The sequence below is a fragment of the Cyprinus carpio genome, chromosome A20 (genome assembly GCF_018340385.1).
Source record: "Cyprinus carpio isolate SPL01 chromosome A20, ASM1834038v1, whole genome shotgun sequence".
NCBI lineage: Eukaryota > Metazoa > Chordata > Actinopteri > Cypriniformes > Cyprinidae > Cyprinus > Cyprinus carpio.
The window spans coordinates 2,674,413-2,701,451 of NC_056591.1; the positions used below are offsets into that span (position 1 = coordinate 2,674,413).

General features: G+C 37.6%; 1 pseudogene; it reads right to left on the reverse strand.

Moving 5' to 3' along the window:
• Nucleotides 1-12,949: 12,949 nt before the first annotated feature.
• LOC122148897 lies at nucleotides 12,950-26,679 on the reverse strand (annotated as a pseudogene).
• Between the last annotated feature and the right edge of the window lie 360 nt (nucleotides 26,680-27,039).

Below are 27,039 nucleotides of genomic sequence, written 5' to 3' on the forward strand. Positions count from 1 at the left end.
AATAGTTTTGATGTACTCTGCTTGACTGAAACCTGGCTAAAAAACCAAATGATTATATTGGTCTAAATGAGTCTACTCCACCAAACTACTGTTATAAACATGAGCCCCGTCAGACTGGTCGTGGGGGAGGTGTTGCACACAATATATAGTGATATTCTCAATGTTACCCAGAAAAACAGGGTACAGGTTTAAATCATTCGAATACTTTTGCTTAATGTTACACTGTCAGATATGCAAAAGAAATCTATCGTATCTCTTGCTCTGGCTACTGTGTATAGACCACCAGGGCCGTATACAGAATTCCTAAAAGAAAAAGAGATTTCCTCTCAAACCTGTTGGTTACCGCTGATAAAGTGCTAATTTTCGGAGATTTTAACATTCATGTTGATAATACTAATGATGCATTAGGAATTGTGTTTACTGACTTAATAAACTGTTTTGGAGTAAAGCAAAATGTCACCGGGCCCACTCATCGTTTTAATCATACACTAGATTTAATTATATCGCATGGAATCGATGTTTCTGATACAGATATCGTACCTCAAAGTGATGATGTTACTGACCATTTGTATCGTGCATTCTGCGTATTGATGATATTAACTATATGGCTTCGCGTTATCGTCCGGGCAGAACTATTGTTCCAGCCAACAACAGGTTTATTAGATCCTGTACCCACTAAATTACTGAAAGAGTTGTTAGCTGTAGTCGAAGAACCGCTTCTCAATATTATTAACTCGTCGTTATCTTTAGGTCACGTCCCAAAACCATTCAAGCTGGTGGTTATTAAGCCTTTTATTAAGAAACCACAACTAGATCCTTGTGAACTGGCAAATTACAGACCCATTTCAAATCTTCCATTTATGTCAAAAATTATTGAAAAAGTTGTGTCTGCTCAATTGTGCCCCTTCCTGCAAAAAAAAATGATCCCTATGAAGAATTTTAGTCGGGTTTCAGGCCCCATCATAGCACAGAAACTGCACTTGTTAAAATTACAAATGACTTGCTTCTTGCGTCAGACCAAAGCTGCATCTCATTGCTAGTCTTACTTGATCTTAGTGCTGCATTCGACACCATAGATCACGACATACTCATAGATCGATTACAAAATTATACAGGTATCCAAGGGCAGGCTTTTTAAGATGGTTTAGATCCTACCTGTCCGATCGCTACCACCTTTGTTTATTTAAATGGGGAGTAATCTCATTTATCACCAGTAAAATATGGGAGTGCCACAAGGATCTGTCCTAGGTCCTCTGCTATTTTCAATATACATGTTGCCTGTTGGTAATATTATTACAACATACGGGATTAGTTTCCACTGTTATGCTGATGATACTCAACTATGTATATATATCAACGAGACCAGATGAAATTTCTAAATTATCTAAGCAAACAGAGTGTGTTAAAAATGTAAAAGATTGGATGACCAATAAAGTTCTCCTATTAAATTCAGATAAGACAGAGATATTACTTATTGGACGAAAAAACATTACACAGAATCTCTTGGATTAAAATTTACAACTAGACGGATGTAGTGTTACTTCCTCTACAGTCAAAAATCTGGGTGTTATAGACAGCAACTTGTGTTTTGAAAATCATATTTCCCATGTTACAAAAACAGCATTCTTCCATCTTAGAAACATTGCCAAGCTACGAAACATGTTACCTGTTTCTGATGCAGAAAAGTTAGTTCATGCATTCATGACCTCTAGACTGGACTATTGTAATGCACTTCTAGGTGGTTGTCCTACATTTTCAATAAACAAGCTACAGGTAGTCCAAAATGCAGCGGCTAACCAGGTCAAGAAAATATGATCATATTACCCCAATTTTACAGTCTCTGCACTGGCTACCTATTAAGTTCCGTATCAGTTACAAAATATTTTTACTTACTTATAAGGCCTTTAATGGTTTAGCTCCTGCGTACCTAACTAGTCTTCTACCACGCTACAATCCATCACGCTCCCTAAGGTCACAAAATGCTGGACCTTTGGTAGTACCAAGATAGCAAAGTCCACACAGCAAAAAATCCAGAGTGAAATCAACTCTGCTGGGAGTACATGTGAGACCATACTCAAGAGTGTGAAAGTGTTAAAATAGGAGTGTTAAATTAACACTGAAGCAGAGTTAAAGTTAATGAGATAATTAAGTGATTAACTGAGTGATGATTGACCATTATTGACGAGACCTGATGTTAACAAGCAAAATCAACAAAGACAAAAATAAAAAAAATTTATGTCACCATTATAGTGGTCAGTGTTTGCTTTAGTTGGGCTCTTGACCCTTACATTTTTAAAATTAGATTTGGTTTGGCTGTTATAACTCAGTTGTAATAGAGAGACGAAAATAAAAACATGATTATGTGATATTAGTTATGTTTTTACATAATAATTATTTGATCTGAATCACCAAACTTATTTAAAGCCTAAAACATAAAGGACATTACTAAGACAATTCAGGTAATAATTTATTCATGCCACAGTGCATCATGGGAGCCATGGACGAATTTTGATAGGTGGCACCCAGAATACACTGCAACACAAGTCTCTTGCAACATGCTTTTTTGATTGTCACCGTCGTTGAGGTTCACAGGTTGATTCTTGATGTTTGCATGTCTAAATGAAAGACTCTTTTGAAGATTTTTGAACAAACAACTTTTAAGAAATTCCACAGATTGTATTTAAAATGCTGGTAATCCTATGCTGAAGAATCATTAGGCCGCAATAATCAACAATGAAAGTTTAACTCAGTGATTCAGGAAAACCAATACTTTTTGTTTGCCCGTCTGTTTTATAACTCCATTACAACAGCCAAGCAAAATCTGACTTTAAAATATTAAGGGTCAAGAGCCCAACTAAAGCAAACATTGGCCACTATAATGGTGACATTAAAATAGTGATTTTCGTCTTTGTTGATTCTGCTCGTTAACATCAGGTCTCGACAATAATGGTCAATCATCACTCAATTAATCACTTAATTACCTCATTAACTTTAACTCTGCTTCAGTGTTAATTTAACACTCATATTTTAACACTTTCACACTCTTGAGTGTGGTCTCACATGTACTCCCAGCAGAGTTAATTTCACTCTGAATTTTTTGCTGTGCACTAAAGGTGGTAGAGCTTTTTCGCATTTGGCTCCCAAAATCCGGAATAGCCTTCCTGATAATGTTCGGGGTTCAGACACACTCTCTCTGTTTAAATCTAGATTTAAAACACACCTCTTTGGCCAAGCATTATTATTCTTTAGCTTGGGTAAAACTAATTAATTTTACTTGGCTGGAACAGCAGCTAAGCTAATTATGTCTCTATTTGTTTCTCTGTTTTGCCACAGGATTTACACAAGCTCCAGTCTGGATCCAGATCCAGGGTGGGGGGGGTTATGGTTTGCGGCACGATGTATGTTAAAATACATCGTGTATACACTCACTAAACAAAGAGTGACAGCTTTTTAAGTGGTAATGAGCACTCTTTGCAAGCTTTCTAGTCTATGATCCATTTAAAATGTAGAACTTTTTAGAACTGCCCTCGGCAGCTACACATGCCAGGATCTGCCACTGCCAGATGCAATTAGAAATTTAAAAAGTTAAAAAGTCTATCGCAAAACATCACGTAGACACGCCTCTGTAAATATTGTAGAAACTTAATTTTCTGTAAAGTTGCTTTGCAATGATTTGTATTGTAAAAAGCACTATACAAATAAACTGAATTGAATTGAATAGCATTACATGTAGTATTCATAAAGTTTTTTTATAAAGTTTTTTTTATTTTTTTTATTATTGTTGTAAAATAATTAATTTTAAGAGTGTGTTTTAGAGGTGTCTTTCTTAACTTTCTAGTAAAGGAGAGTAAATGTTAAAATTAAATGTTATTTTATGTGTTTTGCTCAATATTAATATAGGTGGAGATCTTTTAGTATTAAATATTCTATTATTTTGGTATTTAAAAGGTTTTTTTTTTCCTGATGTCACATTATTCAATGACGTTTCTCAGTAGTTGCTTCACTATTGTGACAGATCCATCCACAAACAGTAATGAATATGAAATAAGTTATTGATTAATTTTCATGCTTAAATAATGCTAAAACAAAATATTCATGTTAATGTTAAGAATGTTTCGACTAACTTAAAGTCAGGTAATTCGTTTATTTCATATTTTAGCTTGCCATCATTTTGACAAATGCTTTCTTTTGTCACACTTCTGACATTGCTAGATCAGAAATTTTAATATGAATATGCAAGGTCCAAGATCCCAAACAAATACTAATCACTAATCACCATTATGGTGACTTCAAAACAATTACAGTAGTAAACAACTAAATTTCTCACAGTGGTACAGTTAAAGATAAATTTTATAATGTGAATTATAAAGCAGTACATTACTGTGATGTTAGCATCATTCTGCTGTTCATTCACAGTCATTTGTAAGAAAATGATCCAGCATGCATTGTTTTTACATGCATTGTTATTTCTGAATACAGCAATTTATTGTAAAATAATAGGCTACATTTTTTTCCCTGTGAATTCCTGGCACAGTGTGTATGTTATTTAATTTGAAAAGTAATGGCTGTGCACTCTTCAGCATAATGATGGTCTTTTTGCTTTAGCACAAGTGTGCTTGACTTGTGCTATTACTGACTAGCTATATATTAAATATATATATAATGTAAATAATTATAAAATGTAAGAAATGTATTAAATTATCTGTGTGTATACTGCAAGTGTTAATATATGTTTAATATAGTTATACACACACACATTACCATCTCTTATACCATGCACATTGTGTATTACTGAATATAAAATTGCATACATTATAAGTATTGTCACATGTTTTTTAATATATGAAGAGCGGCAATTCCTTATATATTATTCAATATATTGTAATATATTAACAAAATATTTTATTCTGTATATAATATATTATTCTCTTTTCAATATAAATCATTAAATATATTGATCATTCATATATAAGGAAATATATTTTCTTTGCATAAGGGAATATATTGATCATAAATATATGGAAATATATTTTTGTTCTGTAAGGGCAACTTCTTTGATGTTTTCCCAAAAATGTCAGTTGTTTTGCCAATTTAAAAAGCACGAGTTTGGAAAATGAGTGAAGGAAACCAAAGAGGACAATAACTGCAGAAGTAGGTGGAATGAATAATAATTCTATTAAGACTGCCCCACCTCAGTGGTAATGACACATCTTATTTAGGGTTTTCTGAGTAACAAAAGCATAGTAGCTTACAAATCAGTTATTTGTGCTCTCAGAGGAATAGTATACAAAGTAATATAAATGGGCTGCTTTTACAAAAAGATCTGGCTACTGTCACAGAGTCACCAGCAACACCAGATCCTCCAGCTCTACCTACACGTTCTACCATCCTGTTCGTCGAATCCATCCCAGTCATCTGCCATCATCTTCTGTCTTCCTCCCAGCACGTCGTGCCTCAGCCTCACCCTGCAAAGAAACCTCAGTGATTGTTCAGCTAAGTCTTTCTAGATTATCAGCTCATTATCTCACCTGTGATCATCACTTGCTTCTCTTCTGAAGCCTGTAACAAAGCTCTGTGAGTCCGTCAGTTACTTGTGTTAGCTTCTGTTTGCTGACAGCTAGATTTTTAAGCCCCACTTGATGTGGCAATTATTACTTATTAGATATATTAAACTAACACCTATATTATAAATATCATACTATTATTATTATTACCAATATTTTGTTTAACAAAACAGATTGCTAATACTGACAACAAAGCAAAACAAAGAAACGGCATAATTTTTCATGCCACAATGCACTCTGAGAGTCAGTGGCAGGTCTACTTGTGACTGAGAGTAAGTAAAGAGAATAACTAAAGACTACTCAAAAGATTTTTTAATTTATACTAATGCTCACATTTTCTGGTTTCCTATACAAACACAAGTTATCTATACAAAGTTGTATCAAACTTTATTAACTCAGAAATTATTAACTACAAATTTTAAGGCTATCAGTTCAAATAAATGTATTACAATTTATAGTGATATTGTAGAGACTTTATGGAGAAGTAACAGCATGTTAAGCACACAAACATACAATGTTGACATGTGGCACAGTAGGCAACAGATGAGTTCCCTTATCTGCCCTTGTTTAACACAGGTGGCTATATGTATGACTCTTTATGTTCTCATACGTTCCCCTACTTGTGACACTTCACTTCACTTGATACTTTCAAATTTGCAATAAATAGCTGTTTGCTTCATTTGTGGCTCACCAGTGCCCTCTATTGGAACTTATTCTCTGCAGCATTCTCAGTTTTGTCACGTTCTTTGACATCTTCACCCCAGTGACACATTCTGAAGTTGAACCAAAATCCTTTTCAAGGAAAGTCTGTTCACTCTGTTCAGCTCATCCAAGACCAAGTCCTATCTAAATGAATGGAGGAATCCTGAAATCTCAAAAACTGCCCTATGAACTCACAAATACATTTTCAAATCAGCAACAAAATCGGAAATTAACTGCCCCATGAATTTTGTTTATTATGCTCAAATAGAATTAAAAAAGCTTATTTTTCAGGCTAGACCAGCCAATGCACATGCGATTATAACTGCACTTAGAAACCTCAGGTTTCTATGGGATCAGCATTTGGCTCTTTCATTTAGAAGTCAGGACTGTTCCGCCATATTGCGCATTGCAGTTTCTCCCATTCATAAGTTACAGGAGTGAACCCTCTTTGTATTTGTGTAGTCTTTGGTTGGACTTGAACCTCAGTACTGTTTTATTAGAGTAGCCTTTAAAATCTACTTTAATTAGTAATTGCTAATTTGACAGCAACTGATGTCTGATATTTCTGTTTCTGTCTGAATTCAGTAACCACATCAATTATTGGTTAATTAACTTTACCATATTAATGACCATATTGACCCAGTTCAACACTGCATTTGCTCTCTATTAACCATTGACACTTATTTTTTACAGTGCTGATTACTTAAAGGCCTGAATGGTTTAGCTTCTCAGTGATTGAGTGAGCTCCTTTTGCATTATTGTCCTTCACATCTATTGAGGTCTCAAAATTCTGGCCAGTTGATAATACCTAGAATATTAAAATCGACTGTGGGCAGTAGATCCTTTTCCTATTTAATGCTCAAACTCTGGAGCAGACTTCCTAACATTGTTTGGGAGGCAGACACACTCTGCCAGTCATCTGCTACTGGCTTAACAGCAGCTCTACCTTCATGTTTCATGGACAGACTACAACTCTTCCTTCCCATCTAAAATGCCGGTGTGATGTATCCTGATCAATATAAAACTTACTTCCTGGTTTTAGATAAGCCAGCTCAGTCATTTCCGGTCAACTGTCAAAATCAGCTGCGGAGAGCCTTTTGCACTGTTTCTCTATATCATTTTTTGTTGGTCTGAAAGGACCAAACGTGCAGGTATACTGTTAAAGAAATGACAAATCCGAGTGCAAAAAATTGCACAAGTGAATTCGCTAAATTGTTCCACGACTCATTGCTAGGATTGACAGTGATAACGGAACAAAACATCCAACAAGCCGATGTCAAAAATAGAGCTGTGCATTAAGCGATTCAGACTAAATTCAGAGTAACAAAACTACAACAGTAACAAGTCTGTGTTGGCTGAATATTTATATAATGAGTGATCCTCTGCTATTGGTTTTAATGATAATTTAATGTCATTTTCATCTAAAAGTCCTAGATTTAGGCACATTTTTTTCATGTCATCTTCATGAATGAAAAGTATATCTTTAAAGTGATTTTTACTGCACTGCTGTAAAAATTGAGATATAATAAAGTCTCAAAAATAGCATAAGTGGTTAAAAAATGAAGGTAAGTTATTAATATCAAGAATACAGTTATGATGTCGTTTAATAGATAGCATCGCTAGCTAGCTTAAACAGTTATGGTGTTTAGATGTATAATTACGTGTACTCTCCTGGGATTACCAGGCCTGACATATAAAACTAGCCTATATGTTGTTAAATAACAGGAAACTTTATTGGAATATACTAAATACAATGAAAGAGCATTATTAATAAATCTATACATTCAATTTTTCTATTAACAATTACTAAGGGTGGACACAAACCTGAACAGTCACACCCCTCAGTAAACCCAAACCCCACCCACCCCAAAGGAGGAGAATAAAACTTAAGTACATTTTCAATAAATAAATAAAAATGGACAATTATACAGAATTAAATAGGACAGAAAGAAGAGACTACACAGAAAATAAAAATACATGTTACACATCAGTAAAGATAAGTGTTGTATTTTTGACAAAATCAAGTAGAGGACCCCAGTTTTTATAAAATCTGTCTTTGGAACCTATTAAAGCAAACCTTTTTTTTTCAATGTATAGAAAAGACAACAAATCTTCTAACCATGAGATTTAGAAGACTTCCAGTGCAATTCGTCTGTGAGCTATCAGTGAGGCAAAGGCAAGAACATCAATATACTTTGAGTATTTATTCAAATCCAATGGGAGACCAAAAATAGCAATTTGGGGACATGGTTCAAGGGAAATATTCAAAACTTTAGATAAAGTATCAAAAAAGAAATACCAAAAATCTTCCAGCATTGAACAAGAAAAAAAAACATGTGGGTATGATCAGCAGGAGCCATTGAATGCTTATTGCAAGTGGCATCCACACTCGGAAATAGCTTACTTAATTTGACGTTTGTAAAATGAATTCTATGAAAAACCTTAAATTGAATCAGATTTAATTCCCACCAATCCGAATCCAAAATACATCTGAGTTCTTCTTCCCACTGATGTTTAAAACAAAAAAAAATGAAGGGAGAACGTAAGGGAGAATTAAATTATATAAAGAGGATATAGACTTGTTTCTGTATTAGACACTTATCATATAAGGAGGATTCAGGCAAGACTGGAAAAGAAGGACAATGAGAATGAACAAAGTTACGTACTTGAAGGAAATATTGAATATTGAGTGGTATATTGAATTTTACTGAAAGATCAGAAAAAGTTGTGAAAACGCCATTAATAAATAAATCAGAAAAATATACAAGCCCTTTGTTTTCCCATGAAGCATAAGCAGAATCTAGAGTTGAAGGAATAAATAAATGATTCTTGTAAATAGGGCCATAAAGAGAAAGAGCAGCAAGTTTAAAATGTTATCTGAATTGCCTCTGTTAATGCCGCTATCATTATTTATGGTGTTGCAATTATTTTGTTTCTCAGTTTCTGACAAGAACAAGATAGGAGAGGTTTCTGTAAGGGTCTCAAGAGTCTCTACCTATAGTGTATATACCACAACATCAAATGAGCTTCACCGGAAGTTTACGAGTTGGCTTATCTATATGCAGAAGTTCTAAAGAATGCTCCGTGCATATGGTCACTTAGGCCAGAGGAGACCTGGTCCCCTGACTGAGCCTGCTTCTCCCAAGGATTTTTTCCCCTCCATTTCTGTCACTAGATGGTGTTTGGGTTCCTTGTCATTGTCGTCTTTGGCTTGTTTAGTTTGGTTTGAAAGACACTTATTATTCAGCACTATTATTGATTTGACAGCACTGACAGTATCGGATGACGACAAAAAAAAAAAAAAAAAAAAAAAAAAACAACACTTTGTGACAGTCCACTTAAGACATTCTACTAAATATAATTAACTTTGCAACTACATATAAACTACCAGTCATTATTAGTAGAGGATGTCTGCTTAAAGGGAAAATTCACTCCCAAAAAAAAATGAAAATCACCCCATGATTTACTCACCCTCAAGCTATCCTAAGTGTATATTTTCTTTCAGATGAAATACAATCAGAGTAATATTTACCCTAAAATACCCTGGCTCTTCCGAGCTTTATAATGGCAGATGGTAGTCAAGATTCTGAAGCAAAATAAAGTGCATAAATCCATCATAATCAAAAAGTACTCCAGCTCCAGGGGGTTAATAAAGGCCTTCTGAAGCGAATCAATGCATTTGTGTAAAAATAATAGTCATATTCAAACTTTCTAAACCGTAATCTCTAGCTTCCGCTAACTGGAACGGCACTCTCTCATGTTTCGCGCGTACGACAGTTAGAAGAAGCTAGAGATTGCGGTTTTTGAATGTGCCTGAAAAGGATTCGCTGTTTTCACAGCATTGACGTTTGCTTCTAAATGCAAGTTTACAATCAGCTCAAACGTGCCTAAAAACACAATTGCAAAGCGCAAGATCTTACATTTTACTAAATTAAATTTCATAAAACATATCATTACTCCTTATTTTGAAATGAAGAAATCATCATGTGCTCCGAGACGCAAAAGCGTTGTCTGATTCATGAACGAACTGATTCAATGAACTTGTTAAATCTTATTTATTATTGATTTTTTGACAGCACTGACAGTATCGATGACGACGAAAAAAAAAAAAAAAAAAAAAAAAAAAAAACCCCTTTGTGACAGTCCACTTAAGACATTCTACTAAATATAATTAACTTTGCAACTACATATAAACTACCAGTCATTATTAGTAGACTGTCTGCTTAAAGGGAAATTCACCCAAAAATGAAAATCACCCCATGATTTACTCACCCTCAAGCTATCCTAAGTGTATATTTTCTTTCAGATGAATACAATCAGAGTAATATTTACCCTAAAATTACCCTGGCTCTTCCGAGCTTTATAATGGCAGATGGTAGTCAAGATTCTGAAGCAAAATAAAGTGCATAAATCCATCATAAAAAGTACTCCAGCTCCAGGGGGTTAACAAAGGACTTCTGTAGCGAATCAATGCATTTGTGTAAAAATAATATTCATATTCAAAACTTTCTAAACCGTAATCTCTAGCTTCCGCTAACTGGAACGGCACTCTCTCATGTTCGCGCGTACGACAGTTAGCAGAAGCTAGAGATTGCGGTTTTGAATGTGCCTGAAAAGGATTCGCTGTTTCACAGCATTGACGTTTGCTTCTAAATGCAACTTACAATCAGCTCAAACGTGCCTAAAAACACAATTGCAAAGCGCAAGATCTTACATTTTACTAAATTAAATTTCATAAAACATATCATTACTCCTTATTTTGAAATGAAGAAATCATCATGTGCTCTGAGACGCAAAAGCGTTGTCTGATTCATGAACGAACTGATTCAATGAACTTGTTAAATCAATGAACTTGTTAAATCAGTTCGCAAATCGCACCAAACAATTCATTTGAGAATTGGACTGATCCAAATGTAGTTATCTTTTCTCGAGTTATCAACTTACTGATTCAAATGATTAATTCAAGCGAGTCTCCAGTGAACTAAACTCACAAGTCTGACAAGAACCGGGTATCCCCTGAGTGGACGTGTGACTGTTGCTGCGAAAAATTAACCATGTTTTAAAAAAAAAAAAATATGATTACTGCACTTTTACTACGATATAACCATGATTCTTTTTCATAAGTTACTAATGTAAAATTTAGGGGTTAAATATTGTAACTGAAAATCATATAGGTTACAACTGTCAATTGTTTGTGAATTAAATCTGATGTAAAGGCCTATTGAAATGTCCACTCCACATCAATGTCTGTGTAGGTTTCAGGTAAAAAAAACAAACAAACAAAAAAACACCCTCAAAATAACACCAAATAAATTAATGCATGCATATTCATCTTCCTTGCTGTTTTATTAAAATGTTAGCCTGTTAATTAAGCCCTATAAGTGACGTCTGTTTTTATTTTTGTATTTTTTGTCAACACACATTACATAATATGTATCTGGATCCACTAATCTTTTTTACTGACTAGTGCTAGCTACTTGACAATTCATAATAATTCATAGGAAGAGTGGCGGGAAACCGCCCCCCTTAAAGTGCATATTGCAGGTTAAAAAAAAAATTCAAATGAATATATAATCTTGTATGAAAATACCATATGAACTGTTAATGCAGGATTTTAAATTGTTTTACTAGACATAAGGGCACAAATTTAGAATAAAAAGTGATGGTTTCTTTGACTGCTCTCAAAAAAACGCCTTTTTTCTAACATCGCGTCATATTACGTCACGAGAAGGAGTGCTGCACTCTGCTTTGAGTGGGTGTGAGTCAGTGTGTTTTCGGTAGGTTGCACTAACTCCAGCCTGTCAGGAAATCGAGTCCACAGGTTTCCTAACAAGAAATAGGACAGTGCCTGGGTGCGTTTGTGCAGGTGAAAAGACAGGACTTCACTAATTCATCTGCTTCGAGAAATGTGGTGGTGTGTAACTTAGTGATCACTTTACACCAGAGGATTATCATCCTGGCGATATGATGCAGTTCAACATGGGATACCGAAGCAAGAAGCGAGTGAGACTCAATGCTGATGCACACAGCACCTTCATCGGGTCCCGGTCCGCCTGTGTCTCGGCTACCAGTGGGAGACGTGATGCTCACGGATCCGTCTGAGATGCTACTCCACAAAAACGTGAACTGTCCACCATAAGTCTTGTTTTTAAACATTTGCTACCTACCAAATCAGTGAACATAATTATTTAAATAATGAGACACAACGAGATTTGTATAGGTTGTTGTAAAGCACCGCAGCTAGCTTGTAAGCATTAGCAATAACGTTATACAGTATATAAAAACATTACCATATGAGAAGGCATAGCTGGTAGGTTAACCTCAGTTTGCTAATATTATAACCATCAAGTCTAGGTACATTAAGGTTTTTTTTTTTTCATGTGTTGTGTTTATAAGGCTTTGGGAGACACTGCAGGTAATGAGGGAGTGTGAAGATCTGAAGTAGTGAAGGCCACCTGTTATTTACCACCTCTACTGGACTGCAGCTTCCACTCCTAATGGAGATGCAGATGTGTTTGTGTTTGCATTTATTTTATTTATAAAGCACAATTTAATACAACAGCAGTTGCCCAAAGTGCTGTACAATAAACTTCAACCTAATACCAAGAATACATAAAACAAATAATACAAAAATAACATAATACACAATTAGTCCAAGTTCAAAATAAAACATGCCTCTGGACCTAATCGAGATTAAAAGCACGGGATAATAAATTAGATTTTAATTGAGCTTTAAAAGTAGATATTGATGGAGCAATTCTGATATGCAGAGGTAATTTGTTCCACAGTTTAGGTGCAGCAACTGAGAAAGCCTGATCACCCCTAAGTTTCAGTCTGGATCTGGGAATTGTCAAGAGCAGTTGATCAGAGGACCTAAGAGATCTAGAAGATGTGTGCTGTTTTAATAAGCCAGCAAGGTATGTTGGAGCCAGGCCATTTAATGATTTAAAAACAAATAATAAAAGTTTATATTCAATTCTGAAACGTACAGGCAACCACTCAAGTGACAATAAAATTGGTGTAATATGCTCATGCTTGCTTCTACTTGTCAGTAGTCTAGCGGCCGCGTCCTGGATTGCCTGCAAACGCAGCATGCTGTCTGACTGACTCCTACATGATGAGAGTTACAATAGTCAAGCCATGAAAAAATTAAGGCATGAATGACTTTCTCAAGATCATTAATAGAAAGAAAAGTCTTTACTTTCGCCAAAAGTGCCAAAAGATGTGATGGAGGCCATGTGGAAAAGCAGGGTCAGCAGTGAATGTGATCTAAACTTTTGCTTGCTTCTCCCAGCATATGTATCAGGCCTCATGGAGTCTCTGATAGAGGAATACTGCAGGTCACCACAGGCTCTACGAGAACGCAGCACTGTCTTGTCCTCCACTACACCTGCTCCTCTTTCCAGTTCCCTCCAGAGGATCAACAAGATGAGGCTGTTGTTGTTTATCTAGCACAGCATTCATGATTTCGCACACGTTAACAACACATTAGTGTGATACCCAGACTGAAAGATTGTTAAATGTTTTTAAATGGGTCAGAGGGTATATTTTTCTTTCAGTAGTATATGTTTGGTACATCTACACATATATAAAATTGTTTTCCACCACACACATATATATATATATATATATATATATATATATATATATATATATATATACATATATATATATATATATATATATATATATATATATATATATATAAAAATATATATAAAGTCCTCCTTCCTCTGGAAACTGTCTAATAATGGCTGACACAACACATGCAGGTTAGGCCTTCCTGATGTGCCTGCTCAGAAAGCCATAGCCCCAGCGAACAACTTGCCTGTATGTTGTCAAAATGTCTTGTACCAATGGCATCAAAAAGTGTGCCTTACAGGTAGTTGTGACCTAAATATAGGCAGCTTGTAATTAAAAAAAAAAAATAATAATAATAAATAATATAATTTCAGATGTTTTTAATATTCAAATCTTTAATTTACTATGTATTTATACATAAAAACAATTTAGCTCAGAATAATTAATGATCTCTGCCCAAAACATACATGTGTCTGCTGGCCTGGAGAGGTCCATGCTCCTGTCTGAAGTGCACATAGTCTGTCTGTAGCACATATGGGTTCAGACAGCAAGCCTCAAAGCCTGGGTGCAGAGTCAGACGCTGCACAGTAAGTGTGTGGGTCACATTCTCCACTAAGACCCAGTATACTACCTGCAGCACTAACTTTCCTCAGTGTGACCATGGCCTCACATTTCCCACACATAATAAAACAAAAATGTGTTTATCTCTCTTTCTCTCTCTCTCCTGCGGTGATGAGAAACTGCTATTTCACGTAATGTTAGAGTTTGATATTAACGAGTGTGACACGCCTGATCAACACTTATTAGTTTCTGTTACCGGTAAGTGTCATAGTACTCATAGATGACCCATACTAGCTTTGCTATTGCCTGATTACATATTGTTAGCTAACGTGTGTATATTTGTAAGTTAACACTGGTCTCTCACCAAGATACCTGCCTTGTTCTCCTCACACAACTCAATTTGTCTGCTCTGACCGTTGCTCTGTCTAATCCTGGCCTGTCCCTGCTCTCTTGGCCGCATAGCAGGCTCATAATTTTATCTGTGGTCCATCATAAGTGTAAATAAACACTAAAATTTCCTCAGCGTCCGAACTGTCATTGCAATCCATTGTTTTTTCTATGGACCGGTTTTGGCGATTTTCAGATGCGGAAGTAAAATTCCTACATTATTTTTCTATACATTGACTCACTGGGGTCTCTAACCTGGAATATGCACTTTAAGGGTGAGAGTTAAAGAGCATGTGCATGATGGAGAAGGACAGCATAATCTGCAAGTAATCCTGTAAGACAGAAACATTATTACATTACATGCAACAGTTTATACATTACTGTGGGTTTCCTTTTTTTTTTTTTTTTTTTTGACCATAAAAGCAGCATCTCTAAAGATGTTGCATTATTAAATGTTAACAGCTGTAGCAGTAAACGTTGCAGGATTGTCAACAAGTACACTTGTGCAAAATAAGAGTTAAATTGAATTATTAAGACTTTGATGTGAGACTGTGTTTAGGTTTCTCTCTAATGGGGCTATGGGGAGTTTTTGAGACAAAGTTGGTAACACTTTACAATAAGGGTACATGAATAATCATGTACTAATGCCTACACTCTAAAAAATGCTGGGTTAAATATAACCAAAGTCTGTTTAAGACAAGCCATGGCACTCGGCAGCCATCTTTGAAACACCTCTCGGGCATCCAAGTGTAACTCCTATCTCTTTGAATGGGGAAACATCAAATTCTACAAAACTGTTCACTAGGCTTGCGATTAAATTTCACATTTGAAATCATCAAATAAATCTGATAACAACTGTGTCATAAATGTTGTTTATTTTGCTCAAATAATGTTATAAAAAGCTTATTATTCAGTGTGCGTGTGCAGTCCTGAGCGCACGTCTTAGAACACTGACGGTTTCTATAGGAACCGGGACGCTTATAACAGCAGCTGCAGTGACGTGCTGACTTTACCAATTAGCGATTGGCTCCTTTATTCAGAAAGCGGGCTTCCTACGATTGAGCGGCCATATTGAGCGTTGCATTTTTCCCCATTCAAAACTATATGAGTGACATGTCTTGGGTATGTGCAGAGAATGTCTAATATGGCGAGAAGTTTCACTCTCACTACACTTCCGGCTTCTGAACTGGTTGCAGTTCCACTCTGATTCCATATGAGGGCGCTCACAGGACGAGTGCAGAATGAATGGAGGTCAATGGCGGTATAAACCTCAAAATCCACTTTTCTCAGGATATAATTTTTTGTCTAGTAATTTCAATGTTGTATTCGAAAGGAGATGCAAAGAAATTACACATTGCTGGGTGTTAGATTTTTTAGAGTCACTTATTTGCTATAAAAAGTCTTTTAAAATGTCAATGACGTCATATGTTATACGTTCATTAGCAGAATGCTAGCGTGTTATGGGCAACAACAACTCAACCTGTAAGAAATCGAAAGGACATAAGTACTCGTTCATTCAACTTTCGACCTATAACCCATGTTGAACATGCAAAACCTACATTCAGATCTGAGATTTCTCAACGGCAATCGGGTGAAAGGGACAAATTTAGCCGTCTAGCCGCATAGACTCCCATTCATTTTGCACTCATGGCGATCACCCCCAGTGGAACTCTGGTGGAACTGCAACCAAAAATAGGTACAATAGGACTTAATAGGGAGTGGGAAGGCTCTCCGTAGACGGGCTCTGGTATGTGCTAGTTGCATATCTCCGCCATCTTGGATTTCCGGTCTTGCGAGTGTGTGCATAGATACTTCCGGTTGTGCTAAACGCCAGTGCAGAGAACAGGAGAAATCCAAATATTACCTGTTTACATGATTTATAATATCACTTCAAATGCAAATAAGATCTACACTGCTATTATTACTATACTATAAATGTTAACTGAGCCAGTGGATTTGAAACTTGTGTATGTTTGGGTCCGTTGAATGAATTAAATACACTAATGTCCCCTACTGTTCACGAAATTAAAGTTGATCTCATGGTGTGTACACACAGATACATAATGTATTTTTACCATACCAATTATGTAAATGTACAAATTACCTAAAATGTTTGTATTACATTGATTTTTTAATTTTTTTTATTAATGAAATACTATTTACCTTGTGAGACGTGGGCAGCGGTTTATCTTCATAAGTATCCATTTCTCAATTGTGCACATACATTAGTTTGTTTCATCATTTTCACAACATATTTTATTATTTTACACAGTTAACTTTGCATCAAACATATATTAAATGAAAAAAAAAATGGGCTGAAAAAATGATACAACTAATACATGAATAATTTTAATATTTGTTTTATCTGATAATTAATGCAAAAGAATTTGTAACAATATACATGCGCTGCTTATAGACAGATCATGATTTATGCTGCAGATCTTTCAGAAAACAGATAAACATTGATAAAAACAAGAAGGCAAACACTGATCTTTTAATTAATGCAAACCAAACACTGATCTTTTAATTGATGCAAACCTACCATAATTGCATTACGTTAAATTGTACAATTACAGTTATAAATTATGTTATCAATTAAAGTTAACAAAACATACATGCTTTATCAGAAATCTCTGAGCATCTCGTTTGACAGTCAGAAACCTTATGATCTTATAGATAACAGTTAGAACAAAATCATCTCTCCCAAAATGTAAAGTATTGCATATTTGAGTGGTTTGTGTTTAAATGAAAAGAGCCCTGTGGAATGATTAACCGCTGACGCTGATCCACATAACCAACAGAAGAATAAAGCAATCTTGTATCTTGATAAATTTCCACAAAGAGGTACGCAAAAATGTAGGAAGAATGTTTCCTCGTGTCTTTGATATACCACTATCCGCTGTTAAATTTGAAAAACATTCATTATATACATCTAGCCAAGTTACGTATATAAGTTTCCCTTACAGTAAATGCGAGCGTCACAAGACCGGAATTAAGTATGCACACACTCGCGTCACCAAAGCTAACCGGCGCCATTTTGTGCACCTAGCCCATTCTATAGTCTTTGATATAACCCAGCTATTTGGTTGTTTTGACCCAGCGGTTGGGTTGTTTTGACCAGAGGTGTAAAGTCCAGGGATCAGAAAGTAAAAGTCCTGCCATATGTTTATTCCACCCAAGAGCTCAGATTTCACTATAATAACCCAATAGCTGGGTTTGTCCCTCTTAAAGGGGTCATATTTTCCTTTCTCTTTGGAGTGTTACAAGCTCTTGGTGCATAAAGAAGATCTGTAAAGTTGCAAAGACTTTTTGGTTAGGTCCGAACTTAATTCTTAATTCATTACTGAGATCCAGGGCAGAATTCCTGATTCAAAGATGCAGGCAGAATTATTATTTTCAAGGAAGTAGACCCAAGCCACCTTTTAGCTCTAAGAATACGCAACAGTGAAAAGTTTGCTAATATTTCAGCAGTGAAATCCCAATCCGGGCTCATTATCACAGACCCAAAAGACATTAATATTTCTTTTAATTCTTTTTACTCTAACCTCTATACTTCTTCTGCTGTTGGTGACCCTGATTCTTTTACATCTTTTTTTGTCCAATCTTGATCTACCTAGGCTGTCAGATTCGGATTCGGATTACCTGGCTGAACCGATTACTCTTCAGGAGCTGGAGTCAGCAATCTGGTCTATGAACAAGGGGAAATCCCCAGGTTTAGATGGTATTCCAGTCGAATTGTATTCTACTTTTTGGTCGGATTTAGGCCCCCTTATGTTAGATATGATAAATTTTTCAGTTACTCAAGGCTCATTTCACCCATCTATTAATATAGCTGTTATTTCTCTCTTGTTAAAAAAAGATAAAGATCCGACTTCTTGCTCTAGTTACCGGCCACTTTCTTTGATAGGGACTGATGTTAAATTGTATGCTAAGGTACTGTCTCATCGTCTAGCGAAATTTATGAACAGGCTAGTTCATCATGACCAAACAGGGTTCATTAAATCTCGCTCAGCTTCGGACAACTTACACAGGTTATACCATATTATTCATCCTCCCCTTGTGCAGTATTATCTCTAGATGCAATGAAAGCTTTCGACCAGCTAGAATGGAACTATTTATGGGCGGTTCTACAGCATCTGGGTCTAGGATCGAGTTTCATAAACATGATAAAAGTTCTGTATGTCAATCCAGCAGCCTCTGTTCTCACAGGTTCTGTTTGCTCTAACCCATTCTTTATACATCGAGGTACTCGTCAGGGTTGCCCGCTTTCTCCTCTGTTATTTGCATTATCCTTGGAACCCTTAGCTCAAGCGGTCCGACGATCTCAAACTATTTCTCCCATAATTATAAGGAATACTCAGCATCATATTTCTTTATTTGCTGATGATATCTTATTGTTTTTGGAGAAGCTGTCACATTCTATTCCTCATGTATTGAATTTATTTGACCATTTTGGATATCTCTCTGGGTTTAAAATTAATTGGAGTAAGTCATGTCTACTTCCCCTCAATTCTAAATTTGATCCCACTTCCCTTTCGGCATCTATTCCATTGGTTCAAAACTTTAAGTACTTGGGGATAAATGTTTTTCCTTCTCTGCAAGAAATCCTTTCAAAAAACTATAATAGTATTCTATCCAAAATATCCTCAGATTTGGAAAATTGGTCTCGTCTTCCTACTTCTCTTCAGGCTCGTATATCGGTGATTAAAATTAATGTTCTCCCATGTATTAATTTCTTTTCTTCCATGATTCCTCTCCCTCCACCAGTTGGCTACTGGAACAAACTTGATGCATGTGTTTCACGGTATATATGGAATGGGAAACGTCCTCGTATTAAACTGACTACCTTACAATGAAGTAGATTACATGGAGGTCTTTCTCTCCCTAATTTTAGACTGTATGCTCAAGCCTTTTCCCTCCGCCCTTTATCAGTTTGCTTTGACCCTGATGCTTCTGTATCTTGGAGAGCAATTGAGGAATCTATTGTGTATCCATATAAATTGAAGCATCTTGTTTTTTCTGGGGTTCTGCTTAGGCAGTGTAAATCTAGGTTTGGTCCCATTGTAACCCATCTCCTATTCACATGGAGGGATGTTGAAAGACGTTTACATCTAGTTACAATATGGCATAAGCATTCACCAATTTTCCACAACAATAATCTTTTATCAGACAATACTCCATTTCATTGTCCGCAATGGACTCATCATAAAGTAAACACTCTGGGAGATATCTATGATGATAGTGGCTTACAATCCTTCCAGAATCTTAAAATTCAATATAATCTGCCAGGCACTTCCTTTATGTATTTGCGCGTTAGATCGGCCCTACGGGCATATGAGGTGCCTTGGAACTCTCAACTGCCTATTCACCCTTTGCGCAAACTAATCCTTCCCTCTGAGGAATCTCCCTCTTCTGCTTCAGTCATCTACCTTTTTCTTCTTGAGCATTCATACAAACCTTTATCTATTACAACTGTCTGGGCTAAGGATCTTAATGAGGATGTACATGTTTTATTTTCGGATCAGATATGGGGAATGTTTAAACTGTCTTCTAAAAACCCTAACCACCAAATGATTCATTGGAAATTGCTGCATAGGGGTTTACTTGACTCCTATGAAACGTTTTCATATGAATCTGTCTTCTTCTCCTAAGTGCAATCTCTGTTCACAAGTATCTTTAGGCACATTTTTGCATTTTTTTTGGGAGTGCCTCTCTCTCTCTCCTTTTTGGTCTCAGCTCTCACAGGACCTTTCTTATTTGTTGGGTATTGAGATTTGTTTGACTCCACGCCATTTTTTCATGAATGACTTTTGGGACCTTACCTTGTCCGTCCAACAAAGAGGTTTACTGTTAGCTGCTCTCACTGCAGCAAAAAAGTTGCTAGTCAATCGTTGGAATCCTCCTCACACAATGGACAGATGAACCTGGGCGGTATATTTGTTGGACATTATCTTGATGGAACTCTCACACTTCTCGTATACATGGGTCTAATGTGAAAACTGTTAATTTATGGCATTCATCTTTTAATGTTGTGTCATCTTTTCTAAAATCTTTGTAAATATTATTTTATTGTATTTTATGTATTAATATTACTTAATTTATTTTTATTATTATTATTTATTTTACTTTATGTATTTATTTATTATTTTTCTTCTCTACCCTAAAGTCTACCAGGGGTGGGATGGGTTCTAAATTTGTACAGTTGCTTCTTTGCTTGATACTACTGTTCACAGAAAAAAAAAATCAATAAACAGTTGTTAACAAAAAAAAATAAAAACAGTATAAGTCATTATAACCAGTAATTATGTCCCCACTAGATGCAACAAATGCCTCATTTGTAATGGGTTTAATTGGTTTTGTCTCATAGTGCCAGGAGATGCCATCACAGTATGTTAAGGGGCTTAACATTTCCGTCACACGCTTGAGGTATTCAGCCAGTCACAACGCACTGGATAGCTGGCCAATCAGCATACACCTCGCTTTTCAGAACAATGAGATTTGTAAAAATCGATGCGTTTCAGAAAGGTGGAGCATACAGGAGCAACAATAATGTACATTATGTGGAAAATAATGTGTTTTTTAACCTTAAACCGCATAAACACATTGCATTACACCAAATACACTAATCTTTTTAGAAACGTCATATGACCCCTTTAATACAGCACTGGTTTATATTTAACCCAGCATTTTTTAGAGTGTAAATAATGTACAGTAATTAACAACGTGTTTGTCGTTTAATTGTATGCCTTGATTAGCTTTATTTGGACGCACCATATTTGACCTTTATATTTTACCTGTGTGTCTTTACTTTTAAGTCCATATACCTTATGTTTAATTATGTAAATAAATAATAAAATAACTATAAATAACCTTTATATTTGTTTGTTGTACTGGTGGTTTAAATGAATAAAGATGACTCTTACTGCATGTTTAATGGTGTTTTATTTGATGATTTGTTAATGTGTCATTGTGTCATCACTTTACTTGAGGGGGCCCAATAATAATTAATTAACTGTTAACTACTTACTAAACTCAGCTCATGATTTATTTTATATTTTCTATCAAATACACATTTACTAACACAGTGAGAATTGAGCCCGATTAAGAGATGTGGTGTGGCTTTTAAAGAAGTCAGAGATTGGAGGTACAGAATCATCACGGCCTGCGTCTGGATGGAGAGTGAACTGTACTGATACCCACCAAACTTTCTGACACCTCACCTGCATGTTTCTACTTTGGTAATTTCTTTAAGAATCATTCTACAAATATTCTTTGTAGGTTTTGAGTTATTTATTTATTTTTTAAGATGCAAATAAGTCACAGTAGGGTGAGTTTAAAGGTAAAGAGAATAACACAAAACAGACAGGATTAGTTATTAGTGTATTTAGTATTTTCTACACTTGATGAGGAGAATCATATTAATCCAGCCACTCAATAATGAATATGTCAGAGTATTTCTTATTCCTTCTTTAAAAAGCAGCTTGATTTAGTTTACCAATAAATGCTAATTAATGCATTAACTATCAAACATGTACTAACGTGTAGTTAAGGCTGCCGTTATTCATGCGTGAATCCATATGACTCATTATTAGTTCATTATTAGTTGATGACTGGGGATCAACATCCAATGGGGAGGGGGAGGTGGGCACTCTGGAGGCATCTAGGAGCAGGGTTACCAGACGAGAGGCCTCCAGAGCGGGTGCCATGGTGGATCTGTCAGCTCTGGGCGCAAGGCGGAGTAGGGAACACAGTAGGACATGACGGAGTAGGGAACACCGGAGGACATGGCGGTGTAGGAGACACAAGAGGCCCATGTGGAGTAGGGAAGACAGGAGGACATGGCGGAGTAGGGAACACAGGAGGACATGGCGGTAATGGCAGTTCAAGAGGTCAGGGCAGAGTAGCCTCCAAGGCCGTGGCCCCAGTCCCTGCCTCGGCCTCTACGGCTGGAGCCCTACTACCCCCCTCACTTGGGGACGCTTACAGGTTCCAAAGCCCTCAATGGATCATGACAGGAGACTGGAGCCCTCTCTTGGCTTACTTGAAGCTCGGGAGCCCTTCCTGGGCAGAACTGGGGATCGTGGGCCCTCCCTGGGCTGAACTGGGGATTGGGAGCCCTTCCTGGGCTGAACTGGGGATGGGGAGCCCTCCCTGGGCTGAACTGGGGATTGGGAGCCCTTCCTGGGCTTGACTGGGGTTTTGGAGCCCTACGTGGGTTTGACCGGGGATCTGGAGCCCTCCGTGGGCTTGACAGGGGATCTGGAGCCCTCCATGGGCTCTGCTCTGGGGCTGGGCCAACACTGGAGCAAACTCTGGGGCCAAGGCCGACATCCTTCTCATCACCCCTAGTTTCCTCTTCGGGATAGAAGGGAAAAGGCATGGGCTGGGCCAACACTGGAGCGAACTCTGGGGCCTGGGCCCACACTGGAGTGAGCTTTAGGGCCTGGGTCGACACTCAAGCGAGCTTTGGGGCTGAAGCTGACACCCTTCTCCTCACACAGTGGGAAAAAAGGTAAACAAAAGACGGTTACTGTCTGGTTCAGCCGTTCTGTCACATTTCACACACGAAGAACACAGGAGTGAAGGAGCGAGGAGACACGGAGTAAACAAATCAAAAGGGTTTTATTTACAAAGGCACACAGGGGATCACAGGACTCAACACATCAAGATGACAGGATGATGTTTGACGGCTGATATAGACTCAGGGAAACACAGTGTTTAAATACAAGGTCAAAATAGGATAATTAAACACAGCTAGAACCAAATAAACAAAATTGGGGACAGGAAAAGGAAAACCAAATAAGAGCATGGAAACACATGGGGAACAAAACACACACAAAACCTTGCCCAGAGTCTGACTGTTCGCTAGAGATACCATCTCACGGCACCTTTTGCAAGCAGTGTTTGTACTTCGGACCAAAGAAAATGCACTTCATTGTCCCATACCAAAGTCTGAATAATGCATCTGAATGAGGCGGCCTGCGAGCGAACTGGAGTGAGTAACCTCTTATTATAGTGCTTGAACGATCCAGGATGGGTTCTCAGCCCAGAGCCAGATGGCAAGTGGTTCTATTTTACGAATGGTAGTTTGCCACCATGGGGCAGGGAACTGACTTTTGTGGTAATGAGGAGAGAAGAATTGCTCTTTTGGGTCCGCTATCACAGAATCAGTTTATTTTGGGCACGTGCTGAATGAGAAGGACGTGTCCAGCTTGAATAGATCTTCCATCACTCAGTGTTGATGAGAGGGATGGAGAGAGAGTGCGAGCTTTCTCCTAGGGAGTTCCTGCCTCAATGAGAACTGATTCTTTCCTTTTCCTCTCAGCACAGCCTTGGCGTGCCTTGGCTAATTTCAAAATAGCGCACATATATACTGTTTTACAGCTACTTGGATGATAGGCTTGTTATATTTGAGACAGCATTCAAACAGTAGGGGCTAGAAGATTTGGTATTTTAAGCTATTATTTTAATTAGAAGAAGTAATTTTCAACAGCAGATAGAAATATCACATAAATATCTTTAATATCCTTAAAGAATATCAAGAAAATACTATTTAGGTTTGTGATAAAAAATAAATAAATCTCACAAGAGTAAAAAGCTTTTAATGTATTTACAATATCAATGATGCTCAAGCATACATGGGGATAGGAAATACACAGTAATGAATAAAAAATTAAGCTCTAGAGTACAGCGGATGCATTACTTGATTATATTCAGAATTTTTGTTATATAAAAAAAAATCGAATAAACAGAGTTGTCAATGCCAAAATGAAAGAAGGCCAAACAAATATGAAAGTACTTTATCTATCTATCTATCTATCTATCTATCTATCTAAAGCTAAACACTCATTACAGGACAGAATGGTGTGGTTGATAGTGTCAAAAGCTGCAGTTAGATCAAGGAGGATGAGGATGGTGAGGTGACCAGCGTCTGCAGAGAGGAGGATGTCGTTAGTGACTTTGAGGAGGGCTGTTTCAGTGTTGTGTTGTGATCGGAAACCAGATTGAAATGGTTCAGAAGGTCATTTGAGCAGAGGTGAGTTTTAAGTTGTTGGGCGACAGTGCGTTCTAGTATCTTAGACAGAAAGGGGAGATTGGAGATGGGCCAAAAGTTTGACATGATGTCGGGGTTGAATCCGGGTTTTTTAAGGATGGGGGGGACAGCAGCCAATTTGAGTGAAGGGGGGATTGAGCCAGAGCTGAGAGAGGAGTTAATGATTTCTGTGATGAGTGTGGAGATAGCAGGTAGACAGTCCTTGATGAGGTTGGATGGAATGGGGTCCAGGACACATGTAGATGTTTTCATTCCTGTTACAATTTTGGACAGTTCCCCTGCCGACACAGGGGAGAACTGAGACAGGGACTGAGAGGTAAAGGGGGGAGGAACAAATAATGGAGTGAGAGGGCAGGTAGTGGTGACAGAAGAAGAGGACAGGTTGTTGTAAATGGTGTCAATTTTGGTCTGAAAACCAAAAAGAGTTACATTTATCAGTTGTGAATGAGTTGGTGATATTGTCACTGGGTTTGAAAAGTTTATTTACTGTGGAGAAGAGAGCCTTGGGGTTGGTGGAACCAGGGTGTATGAGGTGCGAGTAGTAAGTGGACCGGGTAGTGTTAAGAGCTTCCTTATACTGCTGAAGGTGATCTGTGTAGGCTTGTAGATGAACAGTTAAACCAGTTTTCCTAAGGAGTCTTTCAAGCTGACGCTTACGGGATTTCATTTTGTGCAGATCAGGAGTGTACCAGGGAGCAGAGTGAGTGAATGAGACAGTTTTAGTTTTGGTGGGAGCCAGATGATCGAGACAGGAGAAGAGTGTTTCATTGTAGTAGTTGATGAGGTCGGAGGGGTTGTCAGTCAGCGGTGGGGGGGAAAAGGATAATTTGCTGACAAGAGAGGCTGAAAGGGCAGGAGTGGAGATGGATTTAAGATTTCTGAAAGAGATTGTGCGTTTGTTTTTGGTCGAAATAGGGAGATCAGTGTTCATGGTGATTGCCAGATGGTCAGAGATGTTGAGGTTAAAGCTGGGGAGGTGAGGTATGGTGAGACCAGTAGAACAGACCAGATCCAGGATGCGACCGCGGCTGTGCGTAGGAAAGTTGACATGTTGGGTGAAGTTGAAGCAGTGTAGCAGTTCCAGGATTTCAGTGGCAGATCTGCAGTTAGTGTCGGTGTGAATGTTGAAATCTCCCAGAAGCAGAACAGAAGGTGAGATGGCAGATAACTGAGTTAAAAAGTCAGAAAAGTCAGAGAGAAAGGAAGGATTTGGTCTGGGAGGCGGTAGATTATGGCAGTGACCAGAGGAGTGGGACCAGAGAGTTTGAAAGTGATGTGTTTAAAGGACTGAGCAGCAGGGATGGAAATGGTGGATGTTTTAATATCCTTTCTGTACACTGCGGCAACACCACCTCCCCACCCCTCAGGTCGAGGTTTGTCCATGTAAGTATATCCTGTGGGTGTGTTGTATTTGTGTGTGTGTTTGTGCAGAGGTTTGTGCCAAGTTTCAGTGATACAGAGGAAATCCAGATTATTGTCAGTTATGAATTCATTTAAAATGAGACTTTTATTGTTGAGTGAGCGGGTATTGAGCAAAGCCAGTTTCAGGTGACGTTGCTTCATGATGGGTTGAGAGGACCGGGGAAGGGGGCGGAGATTAGATAGGTCCACATGCTGTTTGTTGTGATGACATAGTGATGTAGTTGCAGTGCGCGAATTGGACCAGATGGATGGAATAGAGCTTGGGGTTGAAAAGTTGTAATTGAACATACGACCAGAGCCTCTGTGTGGAGGACGGCGAAGTAGTCCAGTTTCTCGGAAGAAGTTAATGCAGTCCAGACAGGGGTTGTTGAATTGGCGGAAGTCAGCAGCGGAGCAGAGCGGTGGCATGATTCAGGCACGGTACGCTAGCGCTAGCTTGCACTCAGATGCTGGGCATCGCAGTTCCAGTCTGATTTCAGCAAGTATGTTTATCCTTTTCCTCGCGATCAGAGTGTTGTTCATCTGGTCAATGGTCGCAGTTGAATCGGGCTCTGTTGAAGAGTCTTCCAGCAGGATGCGTTGCAGGCGCCATACCACATAGTGATGCAGCTAGTCAGGATACTCTCGATGGTTCCTCTGTAGAAGGTGCACATGATGGGGGCTGGGGCTCTAGCTTTTCTCAGTTTGCGGAGGAAGTAGAGACGCTGCTGTGCTTTCTTGGCCAGTGCTGCGGTTTTCTCGGTCCAGGAGAGGTCCTCTGTGATGTGC